We start from the raw sequence: 19,246 nt of genomic DNA, 5'->3' as shown, positions 1-19,246 counted from the left end.
CTAAAAGCTTTAGTTGTTTATACTTTTTGTTTGTAATTTCTCTTTTTTTATATAAAATTGTATAGTTGGATTTAAAGCAAGTAAAGTTTTTCTTCTTGAATTGCGACCAGTGACGCTCGAACTCACGACCTTAAGATTTTGAGACTTACGCGCTGCCGACTGCGCCATGGTCGCGTGCGTTTATTGTTGTTTCTTTTACTCTTTTCTGTGTCTGTTACCATTATTTCGGTGATCACACAAAAATTTTGTTTTCTTTCCAAAACTAAAAACACTCAAATGAACTGTTTTCATGTGAACATCTCTTGCATTTGTCACCCTCTTTTTGCGCGACTGCGGTACAATCTGAGTTTTTTTTTAGATTGATTTTATTAAACTAACAACATTTATTTCGGTTCTAAAAGCTTTAGTTGGTTATACTTTTTGTTTGTAATTTTTCTTTTTTTTATATAAAATTGTATAGTTGGATATAAAGCAAGTAAAATTTTTTTTCTTGAACTGCGACCAGTGAGGCTCGAACTCACGACCTTCAGATTATGAGACTTACGCGCTGCCGAGTGCGCCATGGTCGCGTGCGTTGGTTGTGGGTTCTTCTACTCTTTTGTGTGTCTGTTACCAATATTTCGGTTATCACACTAAAATTTAGTTTTCTTTCCAAAACTAAAAACACACTCAAATGAACTGTTTTCATGTGAACATCTCTTGCATTTGTCACCCTCTTTTTGCGCGACTGCGGTACAATCTGATATTTTTTATAGATTGATTTTATTAAATTAACTACAATTAATTTGGTTCTAAAAGCTTTAGTTGTTTATACTTTTTGTTTGTAATTTCTCTTTTTTTATATAAAATTGTATAGTTGGATATAAAGCAAGTAAAATTTTTCTGCTTGAACTGCGACCAGTGAGGCTCGAACTCACGACCTTAAGATTATGAGACTTACGCGCTGCCGACTGCGCCATGCTCGCGTGCGTTGGTTGTTGGTTCTTCTACTCTTTTGTGTGTCTGTTACCATTATTTCGGTGATCACACAAAAATTTACTTTTTTTCCAAAACTAAAAACACTCAAATGAACTGTTTTCATGCTAACATCTCTTGCATTTGTCACTCTCTTTTTGCGCGACTGAGGTACAATCTGATATTTTTTATAGATTGATTTTATTAAGCTAACAACATTTATTTCCGTTCTAAAGCTTTAGTTGGTTATACTTTTTGTTTTCTAATTTTTTTATTTTTATATAAAATTGTATAGTTGGATATAAAGCAAGTAAAATTTTTCTTCTTGAATTGCGACCAGTGACGCTCGAACTCACGACCTTAAGATTTTGAGACTTACGCGCTGCCGACTGCGCCATGGTCGCGTGCGTTTATTGTTGTTTCTTTTACTCTTTTCTGTGTCTGTTACCATTATTTCGGTGATCACACAAAAATTTTGTTTTCTTTCCAAAACTAAAAACACTCAAATGAACTGTTTTCATGTGAACATCTCTTGCATTTGTCACCCTCTTTTTGCGCGACTGCGGTACAATCTGATATTTTTTATAGATTGATTTTATTAAACTAACTGCATTTATTTCGGTTCTAAAAGCTTTAGTCGGTTATACTTTTTGTTTGTAATTTCTCTTTTTTTATATAAAATTGTATAGTTGGATTTAAAGCAAGTAAAATTTTTCTTCTTGAATTGCGACCAGTGACGCTCGAACTCACGACGTTAAGATTTTGAGACTTACGCGCTGCCGACTGCGCCATGGTCGCGTGCGTTTATTGTTGTTTCTTTTACTCTTTTCTGTGTCTGTTGCTATTATTTCGGTGATCACACAAAAATTTTGTTTTCTTACCAAAACTAAAAACACTCAAATGAACTGTTTTCATGTGAACATCTCTTGCATTTGTCACCCTCTTTTTGCGCGACTGCGGTACAATCTGATATTTTTTATAGATTGATTTTATTAAACTAACTGCATTTATTTCGGTTCTAAAAGCTTTAGTCGGTTATACTTTTTGTTTGTAATTTCTCTTTTTTTATATAAAATTTTATAGTTGGATTTAAAGCAAGTAAAATTTTTCTTCTCGAATTGCGACCAGTGACGCTCGAACTCACGACCTTAAGATTTTGAGACTTACGCGCTGCCGACTGCGCCATGGTCGCGTGCGTTTATTGTTGTTTCTTTTACTCTTTTCTGTGTCTGTAGCCATTATTTCGGTGATCACACAAAAATTTTTTTTTCTTTCCAAAACTAAAAACACTCAAATGAACTGTTTTCATGTGAACATCTCTTGCATTTGTCACCCTCTTTTTGCGCGACTGCGGTACAATCTGAGTTTTTTTTTAGATTGATTTTATTAAACTAACAACATTTATTTCGGTTCTAAAAGCTTTAGTTGGTTATACTTTTTGTTTGTAATTTTTCTTTTTTTTATATAAAATTGTATAGTTGGATATAAAGCAAGTAAATTTTTTTTCTTGAACTGCGACCAGTGAGGCTCGAACTCACGACCTTCAGATTATGAGACTTACGCGCTGCCGACTGCGCCATGGTCGCGTGCGTTGGTTGTGGGTTCTTCTACTCTTTTGTGTGTCTGCTACCAATATTTCGGTTATCACACTAAAATTTAGTTTTCTTTCCAAAACTAAAAACACACTCAAGTGAACTGTTTTCATGTGAACATCTCTTGCATTTGTCACCCTCTTTTTGCGCGACAGCGATACAATCTGATTTTTTTTATAGATTGATTTTATTAAACTAACAACATTTATTTCCGTTCTAAAAGCTTTAGTTGGTTATACTTTTTGTTTGTTATTTCCTTTTTTTATATAAAATTGTATAGTTGGATATAAAGCAAGTAAAATTTTTCTGCTTGAACTGCGACCAGTGAGGCTCGAACTCACGACCTTAAGATTATGAGACTTACGCGCTGCCGACTGCGCCATGCTCGCGTGCGTTGGTTGTTGGTTCTTCTACTCTTTTGTGTGTCTGTTAGCATTATTTCGGTGATCACACAAAAATTTACTTTTTTTCCAAAACTAAAAACACTCAAATGAACTGTTTTCATGCTAACATCTCTTGCATTTGTCACTCTCTTTTTGCGCGACTGCGGTACAATCTGATATTTTCAATAGGTTGACTTTAATGAACTAACAGCATCAATTTGATTCTGAATGCGTTAGTTGATTATAAGTTTTGCGTGTTTTTTTCCTTTCTTGTTTTTTTTCGATATTTCATGATTCGATTTAAGGCAAAAGAAAAATTTTTTCTTGAACTGCGACCAGGGAGGCTCGAACTCACGACCTTAAGGTTATGAGACTTACGCGCTGCCGACTGCGCCATGGTCGCGTGCGTTGGTTGTTGTTTCTTCTACTCTTTTGTGTGTCTGTTACCATTATTTCGGTTATCACACTAAAATTTAGTTTTCTTTCCAAAACTAAAAACACTCAAATGAACTGTTTTCATGTGAACATCTCTTGCATTTGTCACCCTCTTTTTGCGCGACTGCGGTACAATCTGATATTTTTTATAGATTGATTTTATTAAGCTAACAACATTTATTTCCGTTCTAAAGCTTTAGTTGGTTATACTTTTTGTTTGTAATTTTTTTTTATTTTTATATAAAATTGTATAGTTGGATATAAAGCAAGTAAAATTTTTCTGCGTGAACTGCGACCAGTGAGGCTCGAACTCACGACCTTAAGATTATGAGACTTACGCGCTGCCGACTGCGCCATGGTCGCGTCCGTTGGTTGTTGGTTCTTCTACTCTTTTGTGTGTCTGTTACCATTATTTCGGTGATCACTCAAAAATTTAGTTTTTCTCACAAACTAAAAACACTCAAATGAACTGTTTTCATGCTAACATCTCTTGCATTTGTCACTCTCTTTTTGCGCGACTGCGATACAATCTGATATTTTCAATAGGTTGATTTTAATGAACTAACAACATCAATTTGGTTCTGAATGCGTTAGTTGATTATAAGTTTTGCGTGTTTTTTTCTTTTCTTGTTTTTTTTCGATATTTCATGATTCGATTAAAAGCAAAGGAAAAATTTTTTCTTGAACTGCGACCAGTGAGGCTCGAACTCACGACCTTAAGATTATGAGACTTACGCGCTGCCGACTGCGCCATGGTCGCGTGCGTTGGTTGTTGTTTCTTCTACTCTTTTCTGTGTCTGTTACCATTATTTCGGTTATCACACAAAAATTTAGTTTTCTTTCCGAAATTAAAAACACTAAAATGAACTGTTTTCATTAGAACATCTCTTGCATTTGTCACCCTCTTTTTGCGGAAAAATCTGATATTTTTAATGGGTTGATTTTTAATTGAACTAACAACAACCAATTTGGTTCCGAACGCGTTGGTTGATGATAAATTTTGCTTGTTATTCTTTTCTTGTTGTTTGATATTTCATAATTCGTTGAAAAAGCAAAGGAAAAAGTTTTTCTTGAACTACAACCTGTGAGGCTCGAACTCACTACCTGAAGATTACGAGACTCACGCGCTGCCGACTGCGCCACGTTCGCATGCGTTGTGCGTTGGTTCTTCGACACCTTTGAGTGTCTGTTACCATTGTTTCGGTGATCACACAAAAATTTTGTTTTCCTTCCAAAACTAAAAACACTCAAATGTACTGTTTTCATGTGAACATCTCATGCATTTGTCAACCTCTTTTTGCGCGACTGCGGTACAATCTGATATTTTTTATAGATTGATTTTATTAAACTAACTGCATTTATTTCGGTTCTAAAAGCTTTAGTCGGTTATACTTTTTGTTTGTAATTTCTCTTTTTTTAATAAAATTGTATAGTTGGATATAAAGCAAGTAAAATTTTTCTTCTTGAATTGCGACCAGTGAGGCGCGAACTCACGACCTTAAAATTATGAGACTTTTGCGCTGCCGACTGCGTCATGGTCGCGTGCGTTGGTTGTTGGGTCTTCTACTCTTTTCTGTGTCTGTTACCATTATTTTGCTGATCACACAAAAATTTTGTTTTCTTTCCATAACTAAAAACACTCAAATGAACTGTTTTCATGTGAACATCTCTTGCATTTGTCAACCTCTTTTTGCGCCACTGCGGTACAATCTGATATTTTTTATAGATTGATTTTATAAAACTAACTACAATTATTTTGGTTCTAAAAGCTTTAGTTGTTTATAGTTTTTGTTTGTAATTTCTCTTTTTTTATATAAAATTGTATAGTTGGATATAAAGCAAGTAAAATTTTTCTTCTTGAATTGCGACCATGAGGCTTGAACTAACGACCTTAAAATTATGAGACTTACGCGCTGCCGACTGCGCCATGGTCGCGTGCGTTGGTTGTTGGGTCTTCTACTCTTTTATGTGTCTGTTACCATTATTTTGCTGATCACACAAAAATTTTATTTTCTTTCCAAAACTAAAAACACTCAAATGAACTGTTTTCATGCGAACATCTCTTCCATTTGTCACCCTCTTTTTGCGCGACTGCGGTACAATCTGATATTTTTTACTGATATTTTTTATAGATTGATTTTATAAAACTAACTACAATTATTTTGGTTCTAAAAGCTTTAGTTGTTTATAGTTTTTGTTTGTAATTTCTCTTTTTTTATATAAAATTGTATAGTTGGATATAAAGCAAGTAAAATTTTTCTGCGTGAACTGCGACCAGTGAGGCTCGAACTCACGACCTTAAGATTATGAGACTTACGCGCTGCCGACTGCGCCATGGTCGCGTCCGTTGGTTGTTGGTTCTTCTACTCTTTTGTGTGTCTGTTACCATTATTTCGGTGATCACTCAAAAATTTAGTTTTTCTCCAAAACTAAAAACACTCAAATGAACTGTTTTCATGCTAACATCTCTTGCATTTGTCACTCTCTTTTTGCGCGACTGCGATACAATCTGATATTTTCAATAGGTTGATTTTAATGAACTAACAACATCAATTTGGTTCTGAATGCGTTAGTTGATTATAAGTTTTGCGTGTTTTTTTCTTTTCTTGTTTTTTTTTTCGATATTTCATGATTCGATTAAAAGCAAAGGAAAAATTTTTTCTTGAACTGCGACCAGTGAGGCTCGAACTCACGACCTTAAGATTATGAGACTTACGCGCTGCCGACTGCGCCATGGTCGCGTGCGTTGGTTGTTGTTTCTTCTACTCTTTTCTGTGTCTGTTACCATTATTTCGGTTATCACACAAAAATTTAGTTTTCTTTCCGAAATTAAAAACACTAAAATGAACTGTTTTCATTTGAACATCTCTTGCATTTGTCACCCTCTTTTTGCGGAAAAATCTGATATTTTTAATGGGTTGATTTTTAATTGAACTAACAACAACCAATTTGGTTCCGAACGCGTTGGTTGATGATAAATTTTGCTTGTTATTCTTTTCTTGTTGTTTGATATTTCATAATTCGTTGAAAAAGCAAAGGAAAAAGTTTTTCTTGAACTACAACCTGTGAGGCTCGAACTCACTACCTGAAGATTATGAGACTCACGCGCTGCCGACTGCGCCATGTTCGCATGCGTTGTGCGTTGGTTCTTCGACACCTTTGAGTGTCTGTTACCATTGTTTCGGTGATCACACAAAAATTTTGTTTTCCTTCCAAAACTAAAAACACTCAAATGTACTGTTTTCATGTGAACATCTCATGCATTTGTCAACCTCTTTTTGCGCGACTGCGGTACAATCTGATATTTTTTATAGATTGATTTTATTAAACTAACTGCATTTATTTCGGTTCTAAAAGCTTTAGTCGGTTATACTTTTTGTTTGTAATTTCTCTTTTTTTTAATAAAATTGTATAGTTGGATATAAAGCAAGTAAAATTTTTCTTCTTGAACTGCGACCAGTGAGGCGCGAACTCACGACCTTAAAATTATGAGACTTATGCGCTGCCGACTGCGCCATGGTCGCGTGCGTTGGTTGTTGGGTCTTCTACTCTTTTCTGTGTCTGTTACCATTATTTTGCTGATCACACAAAAATTTTGTTTTCTTTCCATAACTAAAAACACTCAAATGAACTGTTTTCATGTGAACATCTCTTGCATTTGTCAACCTCTTTTTGCGCGACTGCGGTACAATCTGATATTTTTTATAGATTGATTTTATAAAACTAACTACAATTATTTTGGTTCTAAAAGCTTTAGTTGTTTATAGTTTTTGTTTGTAATTTCTCTTTTTTTATATAAAATTGTATAGTTGGATATAAAGCAAGTAAAATTTTTCTTCTTGAATTGCGACCAGTGAGGCTCGAACTAACGACCTTAAAATTATGAGACTTACGCGCTGCCGACTGCGCCATGGTCGCGTGCGTTGGTTGTTGGGTCTTCTACTCTTTTATGTGTCTGTTACCATTATTTTGCTGATCACACAAAAATTTTATTTTCTTTCCAAAACTAAAAACACTCAAATGAACTGTTTTCATGCGAACATCTCTTGCATTTGTCACCCTCTTTTTGCGCGACTGCGGTACAATCTGATATTTTTTATAGATTGATTTTATTAACCTAACAAAATTTATTTCGGTTCTAGAAGCTATACTTTTTGTTAGTAATTTTTCTTTTTTTTTGTAAAAATGTAAAGTTGGATATAAAGCAAGTAAAATTATTCTTCTTGAACTGCGACCAGTGAGGCTCGAACTCACGACCTTAAGATTATGAGACTTACGCGCTCCCGACTGCGCCATGGTTGCTTGCGTTGTCTGTTGGTTCTTCGACACTTTTGTGTGTCTGTTATCATTATTTCGGTGATCACACAAAAATTTTGTTTTCTTTCCATGACTAAAAACACTCAAATGAACTGTTTTCATGTGAACATCTCTTGCATTTGTCACCCTCTTTTTGCGCGACTGCGGTACAATCTGATATTTTTTATAGATTGATTTTTATTAAACTAACTACATTTATTTTGGTTCTAAAAGCTTTAGTTGGTTATACTTTTTGTTTGAAACTTCTCATTTTTCTATAAAATTGTATAGATGGATCTAAAGCAAGTAAAATTTTTCTTCTTGAATTGCGACCAGTGAGGCTCGAACTCACGACCTTAAGATTAGGAGACATACGCGCTGCCGACTTCGCCATGGTCGCGTGCGTTAATTGTTGTTTCTTCTACTATTTTCTGTGTCTGTTATCATTATTTCGGTGATCACACAAAAATTTTGTTTTCTTTCCAAGACTAAAAACACTCAAATGAACTGTTTTCATGTGAACATCTCTTGCATTTGTCACCCTCTTTTTGCGCGACTGCGGTACAATCTGATATTTTTTATAGATTGATTTTTATTAAACTAACTACATTTATTTTGGTTCTAAAAGCTTTAGTTGGTTATACTTTTTGTTTGAAACTTCTCATTTTTCTATAAAATTGTATAGATGGATCTAAAGCAAGTAAAATTTTTCTTCTTGAATTGCGACCAGTGAGGCTCGAACTCACGACCTTAAGATTATGAGACATACGCGCTGCCGACTGCGCCATGGTCGCGTGCGTTAATTGTTGTTTCTTCTACTATTTTCTGTGTCTGTTATCATTATTTCGGTGATCACACAAAAATTTTGTTTTCTTTCCAAGACTAAAAACACTCAAATGAACTGTTTTCATGTGAACATCTCTTGCATTTGTCAACCTCTTTTTGCGCGACTGCGGTACAATCTGATATATTTTATAGATTGATTTTATAAAACTAACTACAATTATTTTGGTTCTAAAAGCTTTAGTTGTTTATAGTTTTTGTTTGTAATTTCTCTTTTTTCATATAAAATTGTATAGTTGGATATAAAGCAAGTAAAATTTTTCTTCTTGAATTGCGACCAGTGAGGCTCGAACTAACGACCTTAAAATTATGAGACTTACGCGCTGCCGACTGCGCCATGGTCGCGTGCGTTGGTTGTTGGGTCTTCTACTCTTTTATGTGTCTGTTACCATTATTTTGCTGATCACACAAAAATTTTATTTTCTTTCCAAAACTAAAAACACTCAAATGAACTGTTTTCATGCGAACATCTCTTGCATTTGTCACCCTCTTTTTGCGCGACTGCGGTACAATCTGATTTTTTTTTATAGATTGATTTTATTAACCTAACAAAATTTATTTCGGTTCTAGAAGCTATACTTTTTGTTAGTAATTTTTCTTTTTTTTTGTAAAAATGTAAAGTTGGATATAAAGCAAGTAAAATTATTCTTCTTGAACTGCGACCAGTGAGGCTCGAACTCACGACCTTAAGATTATGAGACTTACGCGCTCCCGACTGCGCCATGGTTGCTTGCGTTGTCTGTTGGTTCTTCGACACTTTTGTGTGTCTGTTATCATTATTTCGGTGATCACACAAAAATTTTGTTTTCTTTCCATGACTAAAAACACTCAAATGAACTGTTTTCATGTGAACATCTCTTGCATTTGTCACCCTCTTTTTGCGCGACTGCGGTACAATCTGATATTTTTTATAGATTGATTTTTATTAAACTAACTGCATTTATTTTGGTTCTAAAAGCTTTAGTTGGTTATACTTTTTGTTTGAAACTTCTCATTTTTCTATAAAATTGTATAGATGGATCTAAAGCAAGTAAAATTTTTCTTCTTGAATTGCGACCAGTGATGCTCGAACTCACGACCTTAAGATTATGAGACATACGCGCTGCCGACTGCGCCATGGTCGCGTGCGTTAATTGTTGTTTCTTCTACTATTTTCTGTGTCTGTTATCATTATTTCGGTGATCACACAAAAATTTTATTTTCTTTCCAAAACTAAAAACACTCAAATGAACTGTTTTCATGCGAACATCTCTTGCATTTGTCACCCTCTTTTTGCGCGACTGCGGTACAATCTGATATTTTTTATAGATTGATTTTATTAACCTAACAAAATTTATTTCGGTTCTAGAAGCTATACTTTTTGTTAGTAATTTTTCTTTTTTTTTGTAAAAATGTAAAGTTGGATATAAAGCAAGTAAAATTATTCTTCTTGAACTGCGACCAGTGAGGCTCGAACTCACGACCTTAAGATTATGAGACTTACGCGCTCCCGACTGCGCCATGGTTGCTTGCGTTGTCTGTTGGTTCTTCGACACTTTTGTGTGTCTGTTATCATTATTTCGGTGATCACACAAAAATTTTGTTTTCTTTCCAAGACTAAAAACACTCAAATGAACTGTTTTCATGTGAACATCTCTTGCATTTGTCAACCTCTTTTTGCGCGACTGCGGTACAATCTGATATTTTTTATAGATTGATTTTATAAAACTAACTATAATTATTTTGGTTCTAAAAGCTTTAGTTGTTTATAGTTTTTGTTTGTAATTTCTCTTTTTTTATATAAAATTGTATAGTTGGATATAAAGCAAGTAAAATTTTTCTTCTTGAATTGCGACCAGTGAGGCTCGAACTAACGACCTTAAAATTATAAGACATACGCGCTGCCGACTGCGCCATGGTCGCGTGCGTTGGTTGTTGGGTCTTCTACTCTTTTATGTGTCTGTTACCATTATTTTGCTGATCACACAAAAATTTTATTTTCTTTCCAAAACTAAAAACACTCAAATGAACTGTTTTCATGCGAACATCTCTTGCATTTGTCACCCTCTTTTTGCGCGACTGCGGTACAATCTGATATTTTTTATAGATTGATTTTATTAACCTAACAAAATTTATTTCGGTTCTAGAAGCTATACTTTTTGTTAGTAATTTTTCTTTTTTTTTGTAAAAATGTAAAGTTGGATATAAAGCAAGTAAAATTATTCTTCTTGAACTGCGACCAGTGAGGCTCGAACTCACGACCTTAAGATTATGAGACTTACGCGCTCCCGACTGCGCCATGGTTGCTTGCGTTGTCTGTTGGTTCTTCGACACTTTTGTGTGTCTGTTATCATTATTTCGGTCATCACACAAAAATTTTGTTTTCTTTCCAAGACTAAAAACACTCAAATGAACTGTTTTCATGTGAACATCTCTTGCATTTGTCAACCTCTTTTTGCGCGACTGCGGTACAATCTGATATTTTTTATAGATTGATTTTATAAAACTAACTACAATTATTTTGGTTCTAAAAGCTTTAGTTGTTTATAGTTTTTGTTTGTAATTTCTCTTTTTTTATATAAAATTGTATAGTTGGATATAAAGCAAGTAAAATTTTTCTTCTTGAATTGCGACCAGTGAGGCTCGAACTAACGACCTTAAAATTATGAGACTTACGCGCTGCCGACTGCGCCATGGTCGCGTGCGTTGGTTGTTGGGTCTTCTACTCTTTTATGTGTCTGTTACCATTATTTTGCTGATCACACAAAAATTTTATTATCTTTCCAAAACTAAAAACACTCAAATGAACTGTTTTCATGCGAACATCTCTTGCATTTGTCACCCTCTTTTTGCGCGACTGCGGTACAATCTGATATTTTTTATAGATTGATTTTATTAACCTAACAAAATTTATTTCGGTTCTAGAAGCTATACTTTTTGTTAGTAATTTTTCTTTTTTTTTGTAAAAATGTAAAGTTGGATATAAAGCAAGTAAAATTATTCTTCTTGAACTGCGACCAGTGAGGCTCGAACTCACGACCTTAAGATTATGAGACTTACGCGCTCCCGACTGCGCCATGGTTGCTTGCGTTGTCTGTTGGTTCTTCGACACTTTTGTGTGTCTGTTATCATTATTTCGGTGATCACACAAAAATTTTGTTTTCTTTCCATGACTAAAAACACTCAAATGAACTGTTTTCATGTGAACATCTCTTGCATTTGTCACCCTCTTTTTGCGCGACTGCGGTACAATCTGATATTTTTTATAGATTGATTTTTATTAAACTAACTACATTTATTTTGGTTCTAAAAGCTTTAGTTGGTTATACTTTTTGTTTGAAACTTCTCATTTTTCTATAAAATTGTATAGATGGATCTAAAGCAAGTAAAATTATTCTTCTTGAACTGCGACCAGTGAGGCTCGAACTCACGACCTTAAGATTATGAGACTTACGCGCTCCCGACTGCGCCATGGTTGCTTGCGTTGTCTGTTGGTTCTTCGACACTTTTGTGTGTCTGTTATCATTATTTCGGTGATCACACAAAAATTTTGTTTTCTTTCCAAGACTAAAAACACTCAAATGAACTGTTTTCATGTGAACATCTCTTGCATTTGTCAACCTCTTTTTGCGCGACTGCGGTACAATCTGATATTTTTTATAGATTGATTTTATAAAACTAACTACAATTATTTTGGTTCTAAAAGCTTTAGTTGTTTATAGTTTTTGTTTGTAATTTCTCTTTTTTTATATAAAATTGTATAGTTGGATATAAAGCAAGTAAAATTTTTCTTCTTGAATTGCGACCAGTGAGGCTCGAACTAACGACCTTAAAATTATGAGACTTACGCGCTGCCGACTGCGCCATGGTCGCGTGCGTTGGTTGTTGGGTCTTCTACTCTTTTATGTGTCTGTTACCATTGTTTTGCTGATCACACAAAAATTTTATTTTCTTTCCAAAACTAAAAACACTCAAATGAACTGTTTTCATGCGAACATCTCTTGCATTTGTCACCCTCTTTTTGCGCGACTGCGGTACAATCTGATATTTTTTATAGATTGATTTTATTAACCTAACAAAATTTATTTCGGTTCTAGAAGCTATACTTTTTGTTAGTAATTTTTCTTTTTTTTTGTAAAAATGTAAAGTTGGATATAAAGCAAGTAAAATTATTCTTCTTGAACTGCGACCAGTGAGGCTCGAACTCACGACCTTAAGATTATGAGACTTACGCGCTCCCGACTGCGCCATGGTTGCTTGCGTTGTCTGTTGGTTCTTCGACACTTTTCTGTGTCTGTTATCATTATTTCGGTGATCACACAAAAATTTTGTTTTCTTTCCAAGACTAAAAACACTCAAATGAACTGTTTTCATGTGAACATCTCTTGCATTTGTCAACCTCTTTTTGCGCGACTGCGGTACAATCTGATATTTTTTATAGATTGATTTTGTAAAACTAACTACAATTATTTTGGTTCTAAAAGCTTTAGTTGTTTATAGTTTTTGTTTGTAATTTCTCTTTTTTTATATAAAATTGTATAGTTGGATATAAAGCAAGTAAAATTTTTCTTCTTGAATTGCGACCAGTGAGGCTCGAACTAACGACCTTAAAATTATGAGACTTACGCGCTGCCGACTGCGCCATGGTCGCGTGCGTTGGTTGTTGGGTCTTCTACTCTTTTATGTGTCTGTTACCATTATTTTGCTGATCACACAAAAATTTTATTTTCTTTCCAAAACTAAAAACACTCAAATGAACTGTTTTCATGCGAACATCTCTTGCATTTGTCACCCTCTTTTTGCGCGACTGCGGTACAATCTGATATTTTTTATAGATTGATTTTATTAACCTAACAAAATTTATTTCGGTTCTAGAAGCTATACTTTTTGTTAGTAATTTTTCTTTTTTTTTTGTAAAAATGTAAAGTTGGATATAAAGCAAGTAAAATTATTCTTCTTGAACTGCGACCAGTGAGGCTCGAACTCACGACCTTAAGATTATGAGACTTACGCACTCCCGACTGCGCCATGGTTGCTTGCGTTGTCTGTTGGTTCTTCGACACTTTTTTGTGTCTGTTATCATTATTTCGGTGATCACACAAAAATTTTGTTTTCTTTCCATGACTAAAAACACTCAAATGAACTGTTTTCATGTGAACATCTCTTGCATTTGTCACCCTCTTTTTGCGCGACTGCGGTACAATCTGATATTTTTTATAGATTGATTTTTATTAAACTAACTACATTTATTTTGGTTCTAAAAGCTTTAGTTGGTTATACTTTTTGTTTGAAACTTCTCATTTTTCTATAAAATTGTATAGATGGATCTAAAGCAAGTAAAATTTTTCTTCTTGAATTGCGACCAGTGAGGCTCGAACTCACGACCTTAAGATTATGAGACATACGCGCTGCCGACTGCGCCATGGTCGCGTGCGTTAATTGTTGTTTCTTCTACTATTTTCTGTGTCTGTTATCATTATTTCGGTGATCACACAAAAATGTTGTTTTCTTTCCAAGACTAAAAACACTCAAATGAACTGTTTTCATGTGAACATCTCTTGCATTTGTCACCCTCTTTTTGCGCGACTGCGGTACAATCTGATATTTTTTATAGATTGATTTTTATTAAACTAACTACATTTATTTTGGTTCTAAAAGCTTTAGTTGGTTATACTTTTTGTTTGAAACTTCTCATTTTTCTATAAAATTGTATAGATGGATCTAAAGCAAGTAAAATTTTTCTTCTTGAATTGCGACCAGTGAGGCTCGAACTCACGACCTTAAGATTATGAGACATACGCGCTGCCGACTGCGCCATGGTCGCGTGCGTTAATTGTTGTTTCTTCTACTATTTTCTGTGTCTGTTATCATTATTTCGGTGATCACACAAAAATTTTGTTTTCTTTCCAAGACTAAAAACACTCAAATGAACTGTTTTCATGTGAACATCTCTTGCATTTGTCACCCTCTTTTTGCGCGACTGCGGTACAATCTGATATTTTTTGTAGATTGATTTTTTTAAACTAACAACATTTTTTTCGGTTCTTAAAGCTTTAAATGGTTATACTTTTTGTTTGTAATTTTTCTTTTTTTTATATAAAATTAAATAGTTGGATATAAAGCAAGTCAAGTTTTTCTTCTTGAACTGCGACCAGTGAGGCTCGAACTCACGACCTTAAGATTATGAGACTTACGCGCTGCCGATTGCGCCATGGTCGCGTGCGTTGTTTGTTGGTTCTTCTACTCTTTTGTGTGTCTGTTACCATTATTTCGGTTATCACACAAAATTTTAGTTTTTTTCCAAAACTAAAAACACTTAAATGAACAGTTTTCATGTGAACATCTCTTGCATTTGTCACCCTCTTTTTGCGCGCCTGCGGTACAATCTGATAATTTTTATAGATTGATTTTATTGCCCTAACAAAATTTATTTCGGTTCTAAAAGCTTTAGTTGGTTATACTTTTTGTTTGTAATTTTTCTTTTCTTATTAAAAATTGTATAGTTGGATATAAAGCAAGTAAAATTTTTCTGCTTGAACTGCGACCAGTGAGGCTCGAACTCACGACCTTAAGATCATGAGACTTACGCGCTGCCGACTGCGCCATGGTCGCGTGTGTTGGTTGTTGGTTCTTCTACTCTTTCGTGTGTCTGTTACCATTATTTCGGTTATCACACAAAATTTTAGTTTTCTTTCCAAAACTAAAAATCTTCAAATGAACTGTTTTCATGTGAACATCTCTTGCATTTGTCACACTCTTTTTGCGCGACTGCGGTACAATCTGATATTTTTTAAAGATTGATTTTATTAAACTAACAACATTTCTTTCCGTTCTAAAAGCTTTAGTTGGTTATACTTTTTGTTTGTATTTTTTCTTTTTTTTATATAAAATTGTATAGTTGGATATAAAGCAAGTAAAATTTTTCTGCTTGAACTGTGACCAGTGAGGCTCGAACTCACGACCTTAAGATTTTGAGACTTACGCGCTGCCGACTGCGCCATGGTCGCGTGCGTTGGTTGTTGGTTCTTCTATTCTTTTGTGTGTCTGTTACCATTATTTCGGTTATCACACAAAATTTTAGTTTTCTTTCCAAAACTAAAAACACTCAAATGAACTGTTTTCATGTGAACATCTCTTGCATTTGTCACCCTCTTTTTGCGCGACTGCGGTACAATCTGATATTTTTTATAGATTGATTTTATTGACCTAACAAAATTTATTTCGGTTCGAAAAGCTTTAGTTGGTTATACTTTTTGTTTGTAATTTTTCTTTTTTTTTATATAAAATTGTATAGTTGGATATAAAGCAAGTAAAATTTTTCTGCTTGAACTGCGACCAGTGAGGCTCGAACTCACGACCTTAAGATCATGAGACTTACGCGCTGCCGACTGCGCCATGGTCGCGTGTGTTGGTTGTTGGTTCTTCTACTCTTTTGTGTGTCTGTTACCATTATTTCGGTTATCACACAAAATTTTAGTTTTCTTTCCAAAACTAAAAATCTTCAAATGAACTGTTTTCATGTGAACATCTCTTGCATTTGTCACACTCTTTTTGCGCGACTGCGGTACAATCTGATATTTTTTAAAGATTGATTTTATTAAACTAACAACATTTCTTTCCGTTCTAAAAGCTTTAGTTGGTTATACTTTTTGTTTGTAATTTTTCTTTTTTTTATATAAAATTGTATAGTTGGATATAAAGCAAGTAAAATTTTTCTGCTTGAACTGTGACCAGTGAGGCTCGAACTCACGACCTTAAGATTTTGAGACTTACGCGCTGCCGACTGCGCCATGGTCGCGTGCGTTGGTTGTTGGTTCTTCTATTCTTTTGTGTGTCTGTTACCATTATTTCGGTTATCACACAAAATTTTAGTTTTCTTTCCAAAACTAAAAACACTCAAATGAACTGTTTTCATGTGAACATCTCTTGCATTTGTCACCCTCTTTTTGCGCGACTGCGGTACAATCTGATATTTTTTATAGATTGATTTTATTGCCCTAACAAAATTTATTTCGGTTCGAAAAGCTTTAGTTGGTTATACTTTTTGTTTGTAATTTTTTGTTTTTTTGTAAAATTGTAAAGTGAGATATAAAGCAAGAAAAAATTTATTCTGCTTGAACTGCGACCAGTGAGGCTCGAACTCACGACCTTAAGATTATGAGACTTACGCGCTGCCGACTGCGCCATGGTCGCGTGTGTTGGTTGTTGGTTCTTCTACTCTTTTGTGTGTCTGTTACCATTATTTCGGTTATCACACAAAATTTTAGTTTTCTTTCCAAAACTAAAAATCTTCAAATGAACTGTTTTCATGTGAACATCTCTTGCATTTGTCACACTCTTTTTGCGCGACTGCGGTACAATCTGATATTTTTTATAGATTGATTTTATTAAACTAACAACATTTCTTTCCGTTCTAAAAGCTTTAGTTGGTTATACTTTTCGTTTGTAATTTTTCTTTTTTTTATATAAAATTGTATAGTTGGATATAAAGCAAGTAAAATTTTTCTGCTTGAACTGTGACCAGTGAGGCTCGAACTCACGACCTTAAGATTTTGAGATTTACGCGCTGCCGACTGCGCCATGGTCGCGTGCGTTGGTTGTTGGTTCTTCTATTCTTTTGTGTGTCTGTTACCATTAATTCGGTTATCACACAAAATTTTAGTTTTCTTTCCAAAACTAAAAACACTCAAATGAACTGTTTTCATGTGAACATCACTTGCATTTGTCACCCTCTTTTTGCGCGACTGCGGTACAATCTGATATTTTTTATAGATTGATTTTATTGCCCTAACAAAATTTTCGGTTCGAAAAGCTTTAGTTGGTTATACTTTTTGTTTGTAATTTTTCTTTTTTTGTAAAATTGTAAAGTTAGATATAAAGCAAAAAAAAATTTATTCTTCTTGAACTGCGACCAGTGAGGCTCAAACTCACGACCTTAAGATTATGAGACTTACGCGCTGCCGACTGCGCCATGGTCGCTTGCGTTGTCTGTTGGTGCTTCTACTCTTTTCTGTGTCTGTTACCATTATTTCGGTGATCACGCAAAAATTTTGTTTTCTTTCCAAAACTAAAAACACTCAAATGAACTGTTTTCATGTGAACATCTCTTGCATTTGTCACCCTCTTTTTGCGCGACTGCGGTACAATCTGATATTTTTTATAGATTGATTTTATTAAACTAACTACATTTATTTCCGTTCTAAAAGCTTTAGTTGGTTATACTTTTTGTTTGTAATTTCTATTTTTTTAAATAAAATTGTTTAGTTGGATATAAAGCAAGTAAAATTTTTCTTCTTGAACTGCGACCAGTGAGGCTCGAACTCACGACCTTCAGATTTTGAGACTTACGCGCTGCCGACTGCGCCATGGTCGCGTGCGTTGGTTGTTGGTTCTTCTACTCTTTTCTGTGTCTGTTACCATTATTTCGGTGATCACACAAAAATTTTGTTTTCTTTCCAAAACTAAAAACACTCAAATGAACTGTTTTCATGTGAACATCTCTTGCATTTGTTACCCTCTTTTTGCGCGACTGCGGTACAATCTGATATTTTTTATAGATTGATTTTTTAAACTAACTACATTTATTTCCGTTCTAAAAGCTTTAGTTGGTTATACTTTTTGTTTGTAATTTCTCTTTTTTTAAATAAAATTGTTTAGTTGGATATAAAGCAAGTAAAATTTTTCTTCTTGAACTGCGACCAGTGAGGCTCGAACTCACGACCTTCAGATTTTGAGACGTACGCGCTGCCGACTGCGCCATGGTCGCGTGCGTTGGTTGTTGGTTCTTCTACTCTTTTCTGTGTCTGTTACCATTATTTCGGTGATCACACAAAAATTTTGTTTTCTTTCCAAAACTAAAAACACTCAAATGAACTGTTTTCATGTGAACATATCTTGCATTTGTCACCCTCTTTTTGCGCAACTGCGGTACAATCTGATATTTTTTATAGATTGATTTTATTAACCTAACAAAATTTATTTCGGTTCTAAAAGCTTTAGTTGGTTATACTTTTTGTTTGTAATTTTTCTTTTTTTGTAAAATTGTAAAGTTGGATATAAAGCATGTAAAATTATTCTTCTTGAACTGCGACCATTGAGGCTCGAACTCACGACTTTAAGATTATGAGACTTACGCGCTGCCGACTGCGCCATGGTCGCTTGCGTTGTCTGTTAGTTCTTCGACACTTCTGTGTGTCTGTTACCATTATTTCGGTGATCACACAGAAGTTTTGTTTTCTTTTCAAAACTAAAAACACTCAAATGAACTGTTTTCATGTGAAAATCTCTTGCATTTGTCACCCTCTTTTTGCGCGACTGCGGTACAATCTGATATTTTTTATAGATTGATTTCATTAACCTAAGAAAATTTATTTCGGTTCTAAAAGTTTTAGTTGGTTATACTTTTTGTTTGTAGTTTTTCTTTTTTTTGTAAAATTGTATAGTTGGATATAAAGCAAGTAAATTTTTTCTTCTTGAACTGCGACCAGTGAGGCTCAAACTCACGACCTTAAAATTATAAGACTTACGCGCTGCCGACTGCGCGATGGTCGCGTGCGTTGGTTGTTGGTTCTTCTACTCTTTTGTGTCTGTTACCATTATTTCGGTTATCACACTAAAATTTAGTTTTCTTTCCAAAACTAAAAACACTCAAATGAACTGTTTTCATGTGAAAATCTCTTGCATTTGTCACCCTCTTTTTGCGCGACTGCGGTACAATCTGCTATTTTTTATAGATTGATTTTATTAAACTAACTACATTTATTT

The 19,246-nt window shown here is 34.4% G+C and overlaps 1 protein-coding gene and 45 non-coding genes across 49 annotated transcripts in view; 1 reads left to right on the top strand and 45 right to left on the bottom strand.

Annotated features, from left to right (window-relative positions):
* The window catches only part of LOC134842621 (2-Hydroxyacid oxidase 1-like), a gene marked incomplete at its 3' end in the record, with an annotated part of 199,554 nt that overhangs the window by 62,957 nt on the left and 117,351 nt on the right, over positions 1-19,246 (top strand).
* Positions 102-174, bottom strand: Trnal-caa (transfer RNA leucine (anticodon CAA)). The gene has a single exon. It is a non-coding gene; the product is annotated as a tRNA-Leu (tRNA).
* Trnam-cau (transfer RNA methionine (anticodon CAU)) lies at positions 497-569 on the bottom strand. The gene has a single exon. It is a non-coding gene; the product is annotated as a tRNA-Met (tRNA).
* On the bottom strand, positions 893-965 carry Trnam-cau (transfer RNA methionine (anticodon CAU)). The gene has a single exon. It is a non-coding gene; the product is annotated as a tRNA-Met (tRNA).
* Positions 1,286-1,358, bottom strand: Trnal-caa (transfer RNA leucine (anticodon CAA)). The gene has a single exon. It is a non-coding gene; the product is annotated as a tRNA-Leu (tRNA).
* On the bottom strand, positions 1,680-1,752 carry Trnal-caa (transfer RNA leucine (anticodon CAA)). The gene has a single exon. It is a non-coding gene; the product is annotated as a tRNA-Leu (tRNA).
* Trnal-caa (transfer RNA leucine (anticodon CAA)) lies at positions 2,074-2,146 on the bottom strand. Its single transcript has one exon. It is a non-coding gene; the product is annotated as a tRNA-Leu (tRNA).
* Trnam-cau (transfer RNA methionine (anticodon CAU)) lies at positions 2,468-2,540 on the bottom strand. The gene has a single exon. It is a non-coding gene; the product is annotated as a tRNA-Met (tRNA).
* On the bottom strand, positions 2,863-2,935 carry Trnam-cau (transfer RNA methionine (anticodon CAU)). Its single transcript has one exon. It is a non-coding gene; the product is annotated as a tRNA-Met (tRNA).
* Trnam-cau (transfer RNA methionine (anticodon CAU)) lies at positions 3,260-3,332 on the bottom strand. The gene has a single exon. It is a non-coding gene; the product is annotated as a tRNA-Met (tRNA).
* On the bottom strand, positions 3,655-3,727 carry Trnam-cau (transfer RNA methionine (anticodon CAU)). Its single transcript has one exon. It is a non-coding gene; the product is annotated as a tRNA-Met (tRNA).
* Trnam-cau (transfer RNA methionine (anticodon CAU)) lies at positions 4,052-4,124 on the bottom strand. The gene has a single exon. It is a non-coding gene; the product is annotated as a tRNA-Met (tRNA).
* On the bottom strand, positions 5,634-5,706 carry Trnam-cau (transfer RNA methionine (anticodon CAU)). Its single transcript has one exon. It is a non-coding gene; the product is annotated as a tRNA-Met (tRNA).
* Positions 6,033-6,105, bottom strand: Trnam-cau (transfer RNA methionine (anticodon CAU)). Its single transcript has one exon. It is a non-coding gene; the product is annotated as a tRNA-Met (tRNA).
* Positions 6,816-6,888, bottom strand: Trnam-cau (transfer RNA methionine (anticodon CAU)). Its single transcript has one exon. It is a non-coding gene; the product is annotated as a tRNA-Met (tRNA).
* Trnam-cau (transfer RNA methionine (anticodon CAU)) lies at positions 7,210-7,282 on the bottom strand. The gene has a single exon. It is a non-coding gene; the product is annotated as a tRNA-Met (tRNA).
* On the bottom strand, positions 7,594-7,666 carry Trnam-cau (transfer RNA methionine (anticodon CAU)). Its single transcript has one exon. It is a non-coding gene; the product is annotated as a tRNA-Met (tRNA).
* On the bottom strand, positions 7,988-8,060 carry Trnar-ccu (transfer RNA arginine (anticodon CCU)). The gene has a single exon. It is a non-coding gene; the product is annotated as a tRNA-Arg (tRNA).
* On the bottom strand, positions 8,382-8,454 carry Trnam-cau (transfer RNA methionine (anticodon CAU)). The gene has a single exon. It is a non-coding gene; the product is annotated as a tRNA-Met (tRNA).
* On the bottom strand, positions 8,776-8,848 carry Trnam-cau (transfer RNA methionine (anticodon CAU)). The gene has a single exon. It is a non-coding gene; the product is annotated as a tRNA-Met (tRNA).
* On the bottom strand, positions 9,161-9,233 carry Trnam-cau (transfer RNA methionine (anticodon CAU)). Its single transcript has one exon. It is a non-coding gene; the product is annotated as a tRNA-Met (tRNA).
* Trnam-cau (transfer RNA methionine (anticodon CAU)) lies at positions 9,555-9,627 on the bottom strand. The gene has a single exon. It is a non-coding gene; the product is annotated as a tRNA-Met (tRNA).
* On the bottom strand, positions 9,939-10,011 carry Trnam-cau (transfer RNA methionine (anticodon CAU)). Its single transcript has one exon. It is a non-coding gene; the product is annotated as a tRNA-Met (tRNA).
* Trnai-uau (transfer RNA isoleucine (anticodon UAU)) lies at positions 10,333-10,405 on the bottom strand. The gene has a single exon. It is a non-coding gene; the product is annotated as a tRNA-Ile (tRNA).
* Positions 10,717-10,789, bottom strand: Trnam-cau (transfer RNA methionine (anticodon CAU)). The gene has a single exon. It is a non-coding gene; the product is annotated as a tRNA-Met (tRNA).
* Positions 11,111-11,183, bottom strand: Trnam-cau (transfer RNA methionine (anticodon CAU)). The gene has a single exon. It is a non-coding gene; the product is annotated as a tRNA-Met (tRNA).
* Positions 11,495-11,567, bottom strand: Trnam-cau (transfer RNA methionine (anticodon CAU)). Its single transcript has one exon. It is a non-coding gene; the product is annotated as a tRNA-Met (tRNA).
* Positions 11,889-11,961, bottom strand: Trnam-cau (transfer RNA methionine (anticodon CAU)). The gene has a single exon. It is a non-coding gene; the product is annotated as a tRNA-Met (tRNA).
* Positions 12,283-12,355, bottom strand: Trnam-cau (transfer RNA methionine (anticodon CAU)). Its single transcript has one exon. It is a non-coding gene; the product is annotated as a tRNA-Met (tRNA).
* On the bottom strand, positions 12,667-12,739 carry Trnam-cau (transfer RNA methionine (anticodon CAU)). Its single transcript has one exon. It is a non-coding gene; the product is annotated as a tRNA-Met (tRNA).
* Trnam-cau (transfer RNA methionine (anticodon CAU)) lies at positions 13,061-13,133 on the bottom strand. Its single transcript has one exon. It is a non-coding gene; the product is annotated as a tRNA-Met (tRNA).
* Positions 13,446-13,518, bottom strand: Trnam-cau (transfer RNA methionine (anticodon CAU)). Its single transcript has one exon. It is a non-coding gene; the product is annotated as a tRNA-Met (tRNA).
* On the bottom strand, positions 13,840-13,912 carry Trnam-cau (transfer RNA methionine (anticodon CAU)). The gene has a single exon. It is a non-coding gene; the product is annotated as a tRNA-Met (tRNA).
* Positions 14,234-14,306, bottom strand: Trnam-cau (transfer RNA methionine (anticodon CAU)). The gene has a single exon. It is a non-coding gene; the product is annotated as a tRNA-Met (tRNA).
* Trnam-cau (transfer RNA methionine (anticodon CAU)) lies at positions 14,629-14,701 on the bottom strand. The gene has a single exon. It is a non-coding gene; the product is annotated as a tRNA-Met (tRNA).
* Positions 15,022-15,094, bottom strand: Trnam-cau (transfer RNA methionine (anticodon CAU)). Its single transcript has one exon. It is a non-coding gene; the product is annotated as a tRNA-Met (tRNA).
* Positions 15,417-15,489, bottom strand: Trnal-caa (transfer RNA leucine (anticodon CAA)). Its single transcript has one exon. It is a non-coding gene; the product is annotated as a tRNA-Leu (tRNA).
* Trnam-cau (transfer RNA methionine (anticodon CAU)) lies at positions 15,813-15,885 on the bottom strand. The gene has a single exon. It is a non-coding gene; the product is annotated as a tRNA-Met (tRNA).
* Positions 16,208-16,280, bottom strand: Trnal-caa (transfer RNA leucine (anticodon CAA)). The gene has a single exon. It is a non-coding gene; the product is annotated as a tRNA-Leu (tRNA).
* Positions 16,603-16,675, bottom strand: Trnam-cau (transfer RNA methionine (anticodon CAU)). The gene has a single exon. It is a non-coding gene; the product is annotated as a tRNA-Met (tRNA).
* Positions 16,998-17,070, bottom strand: Trnal-caa (transfer RNA leucine (anticodon CAA)). Its single transcript has one exon. It is a non-coding gene; the product is annotated as a tRNA-Leu (tRNA).
* Positions 17,389-17,461, bottom strand: Trnam-cau (transfer RNA methionine (anticodon CAU)). Its single transcript has one exon. It is a non-coding gene; the product is annotated as a tRNA-Met (tRNA).
* Trnal-caa (transfer RNA leucine (anticodon CAA)) lies at positions 17,783-17,855 on the bottom strand. The gene has a single exon. It is a non-coding gene; the product is annotated as a tRNA-Leu (tRNA).
* On the bottom strand, positions 18,176-18,248 carry Trnal-caa (transfer RNA leucine (anticodon CAA)). The gene has a single exon. It is a non-coding gene; the product is annotated as a tRNA-Leu (tRNA).
* Positions 18,568-18,640, bottom strand: Trnam-cau (transfer RNA methionine (anticodon CAU)). The gene has a single exon. It is a non-coding gene; the product is annotated as a tRNA-Met (tRNA).
* Positions 18,961-19,033, bottom strand: Trnai-uau (transfer RNA isoleucine (anticodon UAU)). Its single transcript has one exon. It is a non-coding gene; the product is annotated as a tRNA-Ile (tRNA).

Source organism: Symsagittifera roscoffensis, chromosome 1, assembly GCF_963678635.1.
Source record: "Symsagittifera roscoffensis chromosome 1, txSymRosc1.1, whole genome shotgun sequence".
NCBI classification, from domain to species: Eukaryota; Metazoa; Xenacoelomorpha; order Acoela; family Convolutidae; genus Symsagittifera; species Symsagittifera roscoffensis.
This window is presented reverse-complemented; position numbering and strand designations above follow the sequence as displayed.